The sequence below is a fragment of the Lygodium microphyllum genome, chromosome 13, assembly GCF_053477565.2.
Source record: "Lygodium microphyllum isolate KBCC chromosome 13, Lygodium_microphyllum_v1.1.10, whole genome shotgun sequence".
NCBI classification, from domain to species: Eukaryota; Viridiplantae; Streptophyta; class Polypodiopsida; order Schizaeales; family Lygodiaceae; genus Lygodium; species Lygodium microphyllum.
Genome location: NC_141147.1, coordinates 90656123 through 90666380, shown reverse-complemented (window position 1 = coordinate 90666380; position 10258 = coordinate 90656123).

Genomic DNA, 10258 nt, shown 5'->3' with positions numbered 1-10258 from the left:
TGTTAGATATGATCAATGCCCCACCCTCATTAGGTGCTACCAATGATCCATGGTGCTCAAAGTTGTAAGGCCCCCATTATGAGGAGAAGCCAAATGTGAGCCCGGACATTGGTTGAGTCCTGACTTGTATATCAGATGAGGTCTATGTGACCGGATGGCAAAAAGGTGACTGTTGTGGGTCTAATCTTTGGGTTAGACGGAGTGGTTAAGCTGGTAGCAACTCGAGGCACATTGCATTGAGTTGCGTGGTAAGGGAGTTAAAAGGGGCCCCTATTGTGGGGTCCGGGGGCCGCGGAAGCGGCCCCTGGCTGGGGGGTCCCAGGGGGGCCAGCGGCCCCCCTGGCGGGGGTCCGGGGGCAGCGCCCCCGGCCCGATGGTAAAGGGAATATTCCCTGGAATATTCCCTGGCCGACTAGTGGAGGCTCATATGGTAGGTCGGTCAGCAGGCCGACCTAACGACCTTCGCGGGCTATAAAAGCTAAACCCCTTCGCAGCCATCTCACACTCATCTTTCACCCAGTTAGAGTTGTTGTTCCAGCTAGCCTTAAGCTCTTCACCTATCTTCTGTCTAGATCGCCATCTAAGCTTCACACAGTGGAAGCGCACGGGTGGACAGAGCCATCTTTGTATCAGTTGTTTGGAGTTAAAGAATTTTACTGATTCTCCTCTTATCTGTTGTGTACTCTCTATCTCTTTCTCAGATTCTGTTCGCTGCGCCGTGTAATATTTTACATGGTATCAGAGCCCAGGGGGCTCTAGAGATCGGAGAGCGTGCAAGAGGCAAAGGCTTCAACAGCAAAGAGAAACGATGTCGACTCCGGGAAGCAGTTCTGGCGCATCAGGAAGCGGTGCAGGAGGTGGTGCTGCTGTACCGGCTATTCAAACACTGAGGATTCGTCCACCAACCTTCAGCGAAGGCAAGTTAGATGGTACAAACTACACCTTGTGGAAGTTCAAAATTACAACTATCCTTGATTCTTATGAGCTTCTGGAGACTGTGCTGGGGACTGACGCAGAACCACAGCCTACCCCCGACCCATCAAATCCTAGTGTGATGATTCCTCCGAATGCAGATCTTCTACGAGCTTGGAAACGAAGGAATGCAGATGCATTGTGTGCCTTAGTTACAAGCTGTTCTGACAGTGTTTTGACTCTGATTCAGCATACAACCAAAGCGTCAGAGGCTTGGAATGTACTAAGGAGTCAGTATGAAACACGAAACCAAACAAGGATTCAAAACTTGGAGAATCAACTAGCAGCGGAGAAGTTTGCTGAAGGAGAGACGGTTGAAGCATTCATCACTCGGATTAAGAATCTGCGCGACCAGATGGCTGGCGCTGGGATACAAAAGACTAGCGAAGAGCTAGCTCGGAGGTGTCTTCGGATTTGTCCACAAAAGTTTGATGGACTAGTAACTGCCCTTAATACTCAGGTGAGACCTCAAGCTTTGACTTTTGAGGAGTTTTGTGCATTATTAATGGAGGAGGAGTTGAGGCTGAAAGCCCGAGAAGGAAGCAACAATGGAGATGCTGCATTCTCTGCCAATGCAAAAGGCAAAGGTGTTTCCTCCACCAAAAATGATGGTGACAAAAAGAAAAAGGGCGGCAAGAAGAAGTTTCAAGGAGAGTGCTTCTACTGTAAGAAGAAAGGACATGCAATTGCAGATTGTCGTGTCAAGAAGGCAGATGAAAAGAATGGTACCCTTAAAACTAAAGGGAAAGAGACAGCCAATACGGCTGAAGCAGAGTTGGAATTATTCATGGCGACCATTGAGGAAGTGTGCTCCTCGGCGCAAGAAGAATCTACCACTGACTCTTGGGTGTTGGATAGTGGGGCCTCCCGTCACATGACCAACAAGAAAGGTCTATACAGTTCTATGCAGCCTCTACAAGAATCCATCACTGTGACGGTTGGAAATGATGCTAAATGCCCTGCTGCGGGCACAGGTACTATTTCTTTTGTTGCTGCAAATGGTGAAGTCAAAAAGCTTTCAAATGTGTTGTATGTTCCCGAAATCAGGAGAAATCTCTTATCAGTTGCTGCCATAACTGATCTTGGTCATGAAGTGAGGTTCAAGAAGACAGGTGCAGAAATTATTGATAGTGCTGGCACAATTGTTGGCAAAGGAGAAAGAAGGAACAACCTGTATGAGCTAAGTGCTCTTACAGCCACCGCTGGAGTGGGCACAAGTAAGCTTTGGCATGAAAGGTTTGGACACATCGGATTTGCAGTATTGAAGGAGATGCAAAAGCAAGGTATGGTTGCTCACCTACCTACAATAACTGAATTGAAGGAACCATGTGAAGCTTGTATGATGGGCAAGCAACAGAGAAAGGCATTTCCACAAGAAAGCAAGAATAGAGCACATGCTCCTCTAGAGTTGGTGCATGCTGACTTGTGTGGTAAGATGCCTACACAGGCCTTGGGGGGATCTTCTTATTTTATGTTGATTGTCGATGACTACAGTAGGAAGATGTGGGTGTACTTCCTTCGTGATAAGGCTCAAGCTTTTGGTAAGTTTAAAGAATGGCTAATACTTGTTGAGAATGAAACAGGGAAAAGTGTGAAGAAATTTAGAACAGATGGTGGTGGTGAGTTCAACTCAAAGGAGTTTGAAGGCTTTTGCAAGAGCAAAGGGATCAAGCGTCAATTGACGACGCCTCACACACCTCAGCAGAATGGTGTTGTGGAACGCAGGAATCGTACCATTGTGGAGATGGCAAGATGCATGCTAAAGGGCAAGGGATTGCCTAACCATTTTTGGGCTGAAGCTGTTAATACTGCAGTCTACATTCTAAATCGGAGCTACACAAAGGCTCTCAAGGGAAAAACACCTCATGAGGCTTACACTGGTAAGAAACCATCTGTTTCACATTTCAGAATTTTTGGATGTGAATGTTATGCACATGTTCCAGATGAGAAGAGAAACAAGTTACAACCAAAAAGCAGAAAATGTATCTTCTTGGGTTATAGTGATGAGCAGAAGGCTTACAAGTTATATGACCAAGAGGCAAAGAAGATCATCGCGAGCCGTGATGTGGTGTTCAAGGAGGAGCCGCATACAGTGGAGGAGGAGAAGGCAAGGTCTTCCACTTTATCATCAAGCGAAGAAGTAGTCCACTATGAACCTGTCCCGAGAGCTATCCCTATCCTTAAGGAGGAGGAAGCATCATCTTCAGATGATGAGGAAAAAGTTCACCAACCTGACATCACCCCACCGGAAAAGCCATTGCCGCGCTGGGTGAAGCAGCTCTATGACCACAATAATCCTAGGCCTGCATCTGTTGAGGAGAAGGCAGACGGACCAAGGAGGTCTCAGAGAATAGAGGAGCAAAGGAGGGCTTCTGCTCACATAGTCAACATGGCCTTGATGGTTGAGATTATGAGAGAAGTAAAGGAGCCAACTGACTTAGAAGAAGCACTTGCAGATCCATCATGGAAGGCTGCTATGCAGGCGGAGTATGACAGCATAATGAAGAATGACACTTGGGAGCTAGTGGATCGGCCAGCAAAGCGGAAGATTATTGGCACCAAGTGGATCTGGAAGGTAAAGTACAAGGCTGATGGTACCTTAGAAAAGTACAAAGCTAGACTGGTTGCCCAAGGATTTTCACAAGTTGAAGGGTTTGATTTTCAAGAGTCATTTGCCCCAACTGCCAGAATGACCACTATTCGCACGGTACTTGCAGTGGCTGCCCACAAGAAGTGGCCAGTGTACCAAATGGATGTTAAGTCAGCGTTCTTAAATGGTGACCTCAAGGAGGAGGTGTACGTGGCTCAGCCACCAGGGTTTGAGGCCCCCCATTCTGAGAACAAAGTGTGTAAACTGAAGAAGGCATTGTATGGGCTGAAACAAGCCCCCAGAGCATGGTACCAGCGGATAGATAGGTTCTTTTTAAACCTAAACTTCAAAAGATGTGCCTCAGATGCTAACTTGTATGTTTACAGGGATGGTAAAAAGTCTGTAGTGATTGTCCTATATGTGGACGACCTTCTTATTACAGGTGACTATGAAGATATGATCAACCAAACTCGAAAGGCTTTGAGTTTTGAGTTTGAAATGACAGACTTGGGCTTGCTGCACTATTGTTTGGGGATTGAAGTCTGGCAAGAGCCAGGAAAGATCTTCATCTCTCAGAAGAAGTATGCATGGGAGATCTTGAAGGCATTTGGCATGACCGAGTGCAAGGAGATAGCTACACCTATGGAGGTGAATGTAAAGTTATCCGTTGAGGATACATCAGCACTAGCAGACATTGGGAGGTATAGGAGGTTGGTCGGCAGTCTAATCTACTTGTGTAACACCAGACCAGATATCAGTTTTGCTGTTGGTGTTTTGAGCAGGTTCTCAAACAAACCTCATGAGAGTCATTGGAAGGCTGGGATGCGGGTGCTCAGATACTTGAAGAAAACTCTTGACTATGGTATCACATACAGTTTCGGAACTTCTCTTGTAGGGAACTGTGACTCAGATTGGGCAGGAGACATTGATTCCAGGAAGTCAGTTTCTGGTTATTGTTTCTCTTTGGGTTCAGGAATTTTCTCTTGGATTAGTAAGAAGCAACCAACAGTGGCATTGTCTTCTACCGAAGCAGAGTACAAGGCAGCTTGTTTTGCTGCATGTGAGGCCGTATGGTTGAGAAGGATTCTATGGCATATGGGAGTGCAGGATGAAGAACCAACTGTGCTGAGATGTGACAATCAGAGTTGCATCGCCATTGCCAAAAATCCAGTGTTTCATGCACGCACCAAACATATAGAGATCCAGTATCACTATGTGCGTGATTTGATGGAGGATGGGATAGTGGAATTGGTCTACTGTCCAACAGAGGAGAATGGAGCAGATATCTTCACCAAAGCACTTACGAAGGATCTGCTTCAAGTTCATCTTCAGAGACTCGGCATTGGGCCGAGGAGATAGTTCACCTATGGGTGGACATTGAGGGGGGGTGTTAGATATGATCAATGCCCCACCCTCATTAGGTGCTACCAATGATCCATGGTGCTCAAAGTTGTAAGGCCCCCATTATGAGGAGAAGCCAAATGTGAGCCCGGACATTGGTTGAGTCCTGACTTGTATATCAGATGAGGTCTATGTGACCGGATGGCAAAAAGGTGACTGTTGTGGGTCTAATCTTTGGGTTAGACGGAGTGGTTAAGCTGGTAGCAACTCGAGGCACATTGCATTGAGTTGCGTGGTAAGGGAGTTAAAAGGGGCCCCTATTGTGGGGTCCGGGGGCCGCGGAAGCGGCCCCTGGCTGGGGGGTCCCAGGGGGGCCAGCGGCCCCCCTGGCGGGGGTCCGGGGGCAGCGCCCCCGGCCCGATGGTAAAGGGAATATTCCCTGGAATATTCCCTGGCCGACTAGTGGAGGCTCATATGGTAGGTCGGTCAGCAGGCCGACCTAACGACCTTCGCGGGCTATAAAAGCTAAACCCCTTCGCAGCCATCTCACACTCATCTTTCACCCAGTCAGAGTTGTTGTTCCAGCTAGCCTTAAGCTCTTCACCTATCTTCTGTCTAGATCGCCATCTAAGCTTCACACAGTGGAAGCGCACGGGTGGACAGAGCCATCTTTGTATCAGTTGTTTGGAGTTAAAGAATTTTACTGATTCTCCTCTTATCTGTTGTGTACTCTCTATCTCTTTCTCAGATTCTGTTCGCTGCGCCGTGTAATATTTTACAACCCACAAAGTCAGTGCCCCACTTCTCAAATGGAAGGTTAGCCATGATAGGTGTAAGTGGGTGTTTCCTATTCTCTTTGCTATCATGTCTTTGACAGGTATCACATCTCTTAACGTACTCAAAGGAATCTTGGAAGATGGATGGCCACCAATATCCAGCTCTTAAAGCTTTCTGTGCCGTCAACCGTCCAACGAAGTGCCCTCCACACGCAGATTCATGGCACTCTTCCAAGATGAAAGGAACCTCGTCAGACATCACACATCGGCGATAGATGTCATCAACACCCTGTTGATATAGTGTTCCTACGATCAAGGAAAACTTCAAAGCCTGTTGTCTGATTTTCCTCTTTTCAGATTTTGATAAACCAGCTCTAGTCTCTCCCATTGATAGATAATGCGTGATGACAACACCTAGAAACAATGCCTAACATTGCAAAACTTTTTAGCAATATTCTATACAATTGACACATTGTTACCAAATTTTCACATTAATTTAATGCAGATGCGATCGTAATTTCGTCTTTGGAGGACGTGTCTCTGTAGTCCGACAAGTGGAAAATCCTAGTTCAAAGGATTTTTGTGCTAGAGGGTGGACTTAGGAAAATACCAAATAGAATTCGATAGTTTTATCTAATCAGAAGGGATTATTTTTTATTAGTGGAACCATGAGTATTTGAGTTAATATGAGCAAGGAGGGGAAACATTTTGATAATGGCAACCTCATAGGCAAAAATGCAAGAGAGGTTAGTCGTATAATGAAAGTGGAAAAGTAGCTACATTTTAGCCTAACAAAAAAAAATTATGTAAGAGAGGATGCTAGTTGAAAGAGAAGGGGGGGTGTTCTTCTATGTGTTATGGTTCTAAAGGTTAGGAAATGAGTTTTTTAAAAAAACCATAACTAAAAGAAAAAATGTTGCATGTGGATTTGAAGAGGTTATGACCAAGGAGAGGGGGCACATCATAGTGGGAGATGAAGAGAGGGAGAATGGGAAAAGACTAACAGGAAGAGGAAGAGGAAAGGGAGAGGAAGTCCAAAAGCCAATTGGAGAAGAGGAAGGGGGGAGTTAGTGGAAGTTGAAGAGTCATGAGAAAGAGAGGAGGGGGTACCATCCTATAAAGAGGGAGAGAGAGCAAACTAAAGGGAGAGAAGGGCGCCATCATCAAGAAGGGGACACTATCATCCTGAAGGAAGTGCCATCAATTCAAGCCATCCAAGCAAGAGGATTTGAAGAAACAATTGAAGTTGGAGAGAGCAAGAAGAGAGAATTGAAGCCCATGCCTATTCCATAGCCATTACCATGTCTTCTCCTTCTACCTCCATTTTGGAGCTTTTCTCTTCTCTTCTCTCTTAGTCATCAACATAAAACCATGGAAGCTAAGCTCGTATGTTTGGACTTAATCAAGATTAAGTCTTAAAAGAGTTACAAGTGGCTTTTCCATGGCAACAATGCAATTGACCAATTGATCTCTTGGGAGAGGGAAAATGATGAGCTCACCATTGGGAACGATTGGATAGACTCCCCTTTGCTGGACTACAAAGGACACGGCTTCCAAAGACGCAGTTACGAATCTCGTACTTTACGTAAGTGCCTTAACTTGTTTAACATTTAAAAAATAATTTTACATAAATATTTCTTTAGTTTGGAATTTTTATAAAATACCTTTGAATCTCAATTTCAACTCTGGATAGTTTTTAGAATTATGTAGGTCTTATTTTATTTTAAAAATAAAAAACTATTAAAAATATTTTAAATAGGGATAAATTTTTATGAAATATTTGGTTAAACAATTATGAGATGTGATATTTTTTGATAAATTATGTATTTTTGAAAGTATTTTTAATTTTTTTTCTAGAATTTTTGGAAACTGATTACTATATCTTAAAAATAAAAAATAGTTATTTTGGATGAACATTACATTATTTTGTGATAAAAATCATGTTTTTAATTCAACCAAAAATTAGGATCTTCTATAGAAAACCTAAGAATATAGTTTTGGCTATTTTATGAAAAGTTCTTAGGGTTAGAGAAAGATAAAATTAATTTGATGTTATCTGTTTGTTTGAATATTATTAATATAAAAGATGATGTGTCTAACTTTATGCAAATTAAAAGTGTTGACGAGGTATTAAGAAAAAGATTTTTTTTAAATAAAATTAGAATTTATGGGATTGAGGGATGTTAGTTGATTTGATAATAAAAGGAATGAGAAAGAACTATAGGGTTTATGCTTTGAAGTTAATTCGCGAAGGGATTAAAATCCTAGGGTTAGTATTTAAGCGTCCAGTATAGAAATAGAGATGAAGAGCAAGATTAAGCAAACTTTTTGAGTTTTCGATATTAAATTAGTTGGACTACTACAAATGAGTGTCGTAACTATTGAGGAAGGCTAGTACAAATCATAGAAATTAGTTATCAATATCACCTATTCAGTGCAACAACTCCTAGGAGTTGGCTTGACATCCGGGTTAAAAGTGGCTTGGTCTTTGGCCAGTCACGTGATAGCAGCATACCAAGATGGGATAGAAGTTGTATCAATTTTAAACATTGCTTCAATATCACTTCTTTCAGCCAAAGTCTCTTTCGGCTCCCCGAAAACCACAAGGCATTCCACAATACCCTGCAACCTTGGTGGCTTACTCTTAATCTCATAATCGAACTCCTGCAAAGTGATTAACCACTTTGCCAGACGATCAGGCGGTTGCAGCTTGTTCATGAGCAATCTAAGCCCTTCCGCCTTCGTATAGAAAACTACCTTCTCATAGAGGATGTAGTGCCTGAATTTTTTAGTCGCAAAGACCATTGCAAGGCACAACTTCTGCATGTAGGTGTAGTTAATTTTTTATATGTCCAATTTTCGACTAGCAAAAGCTATTGGATGATACCACTTTTCCTCCCAGATTTGGGCTAAACATGCCGATACTATGCATGGTGGTTGCTGAAAATATGTAAAATACCTCGCCTCTTTTAGGTGCTTTTACTAGCTCCTGTTTCACATCCTCGAAAGCTACCTTACAAGGGTCGCTCCGTACAAATAGACAGCTAAAGGATAATAAGTTCGTTAGTGGCAACGTCCTTTCTACCAAGGCATTTATAAACCTCCGATAGTACCCTATCAATGATAGAAAGCTATGTACCTCTTTCAGAGTGCGTGGTGGACTCATAGCGGCTATAACCTTGATCTTTTCAGGGTCAGTTGTGATCCCTACTGAACTGACCACATGGCCTAGCAATAGCCCATAAGGCACTCCAAAGACACACTTCCGTGGGTTAAGAGCGATACAAAATCGTCTGCAGCGCTCAAAGCACTTTCTTAAGATAATCAACATCCTTTCCCTTATAGTGGTCGCCCCCAGGTCCATCGATAAATACTCTCAACGCATCTGGGGAGATGTCACCAAAGGTCTTGTCTACTGTTCGTTGCCATGATTCAAGTGCATTGCACAAACCAAAGGCCATCACATGGTACGCAAAAGTACCAAAGACAATAATGAAAGTCGTTTTCAACTTGTCCTCTTCTGTAATTTCCATCTGGTTATAACCCGCAAAGCAATCCATAAACGAATATATTTCCCTACCCGCTAATTGATCCAAAATCTGGTCAATAAATGGCAACGGGTAGTAATCCTTAACAGTCTGCTTATTTAGCTCTCTAAAATCTACACATAGTCGGATCTGGTTGTTTTTCTTCTTCCTGATAACAACTGGTGAACACCATTCTGTGTGCTGTACAGGGAAGATTAAACTAGCTTTTCATAACTTCTGTAACTCCTCAAACAGCTCGTCCCTCAATTCAAAAGGCATACACCTTACTTTCTGATGCACAGGACGAATGCCTTCTTTTACAGGAATAGTATGAATAGCCAGGCTGGGGGGAATGCCTCTTAGCTCGTCATAACTCCAAGCAAAGATATTGTGGAATTCTTGAATCAAGGACACATAGTCCTCCCTTTCTGCTGAACTGAGCATGGAATCTAATTTGATTGGCCGCGAATCATTCGGCGTGCTAAGGTCCAACTCAATCACATCCGCGTCTCTTATCCTATCTTGAGGCTCTATTGGCTCATTTAGAGTTATCTGATAAATATCCTCTGTGGTGGACCCCTCTTTAGATTCATCACTGGATGATGTCTCACTACCAAATGGATCATCTGTTGTTTCTAATTTAGTAGAGGATAAAGGAGCTCTCTCACTCTGAGGAGACTCAGGGTAAGCATCCACTATTACTCGATTAGCACCTCTACCTAGAACCACTTGACCGGCAGGTATATCGACTTGACAGTCTATTCGTAAGATCCAAGGCCTACCTAGCAAGACTGGATAGCTAGGACGTCCTACAAATCTTATTACCCTAAAGTCCAAGAAGCATTCTACACTTGCAACTGTAACATGGACTTTAGTAATGTAACCTTCTGGTTGCCTTAGACTATCATCAGCCATTCTAAGAAGGGCAGAGCCATCTTTTTGGATGCCTAGACCCAACCTCTCCATCAACTCTGAACTCATGATATTGACGGAGGACCCGGTGTCTATGATAGCATGCTCCACTAATATTCCATCCACGTATGCTGGAACCC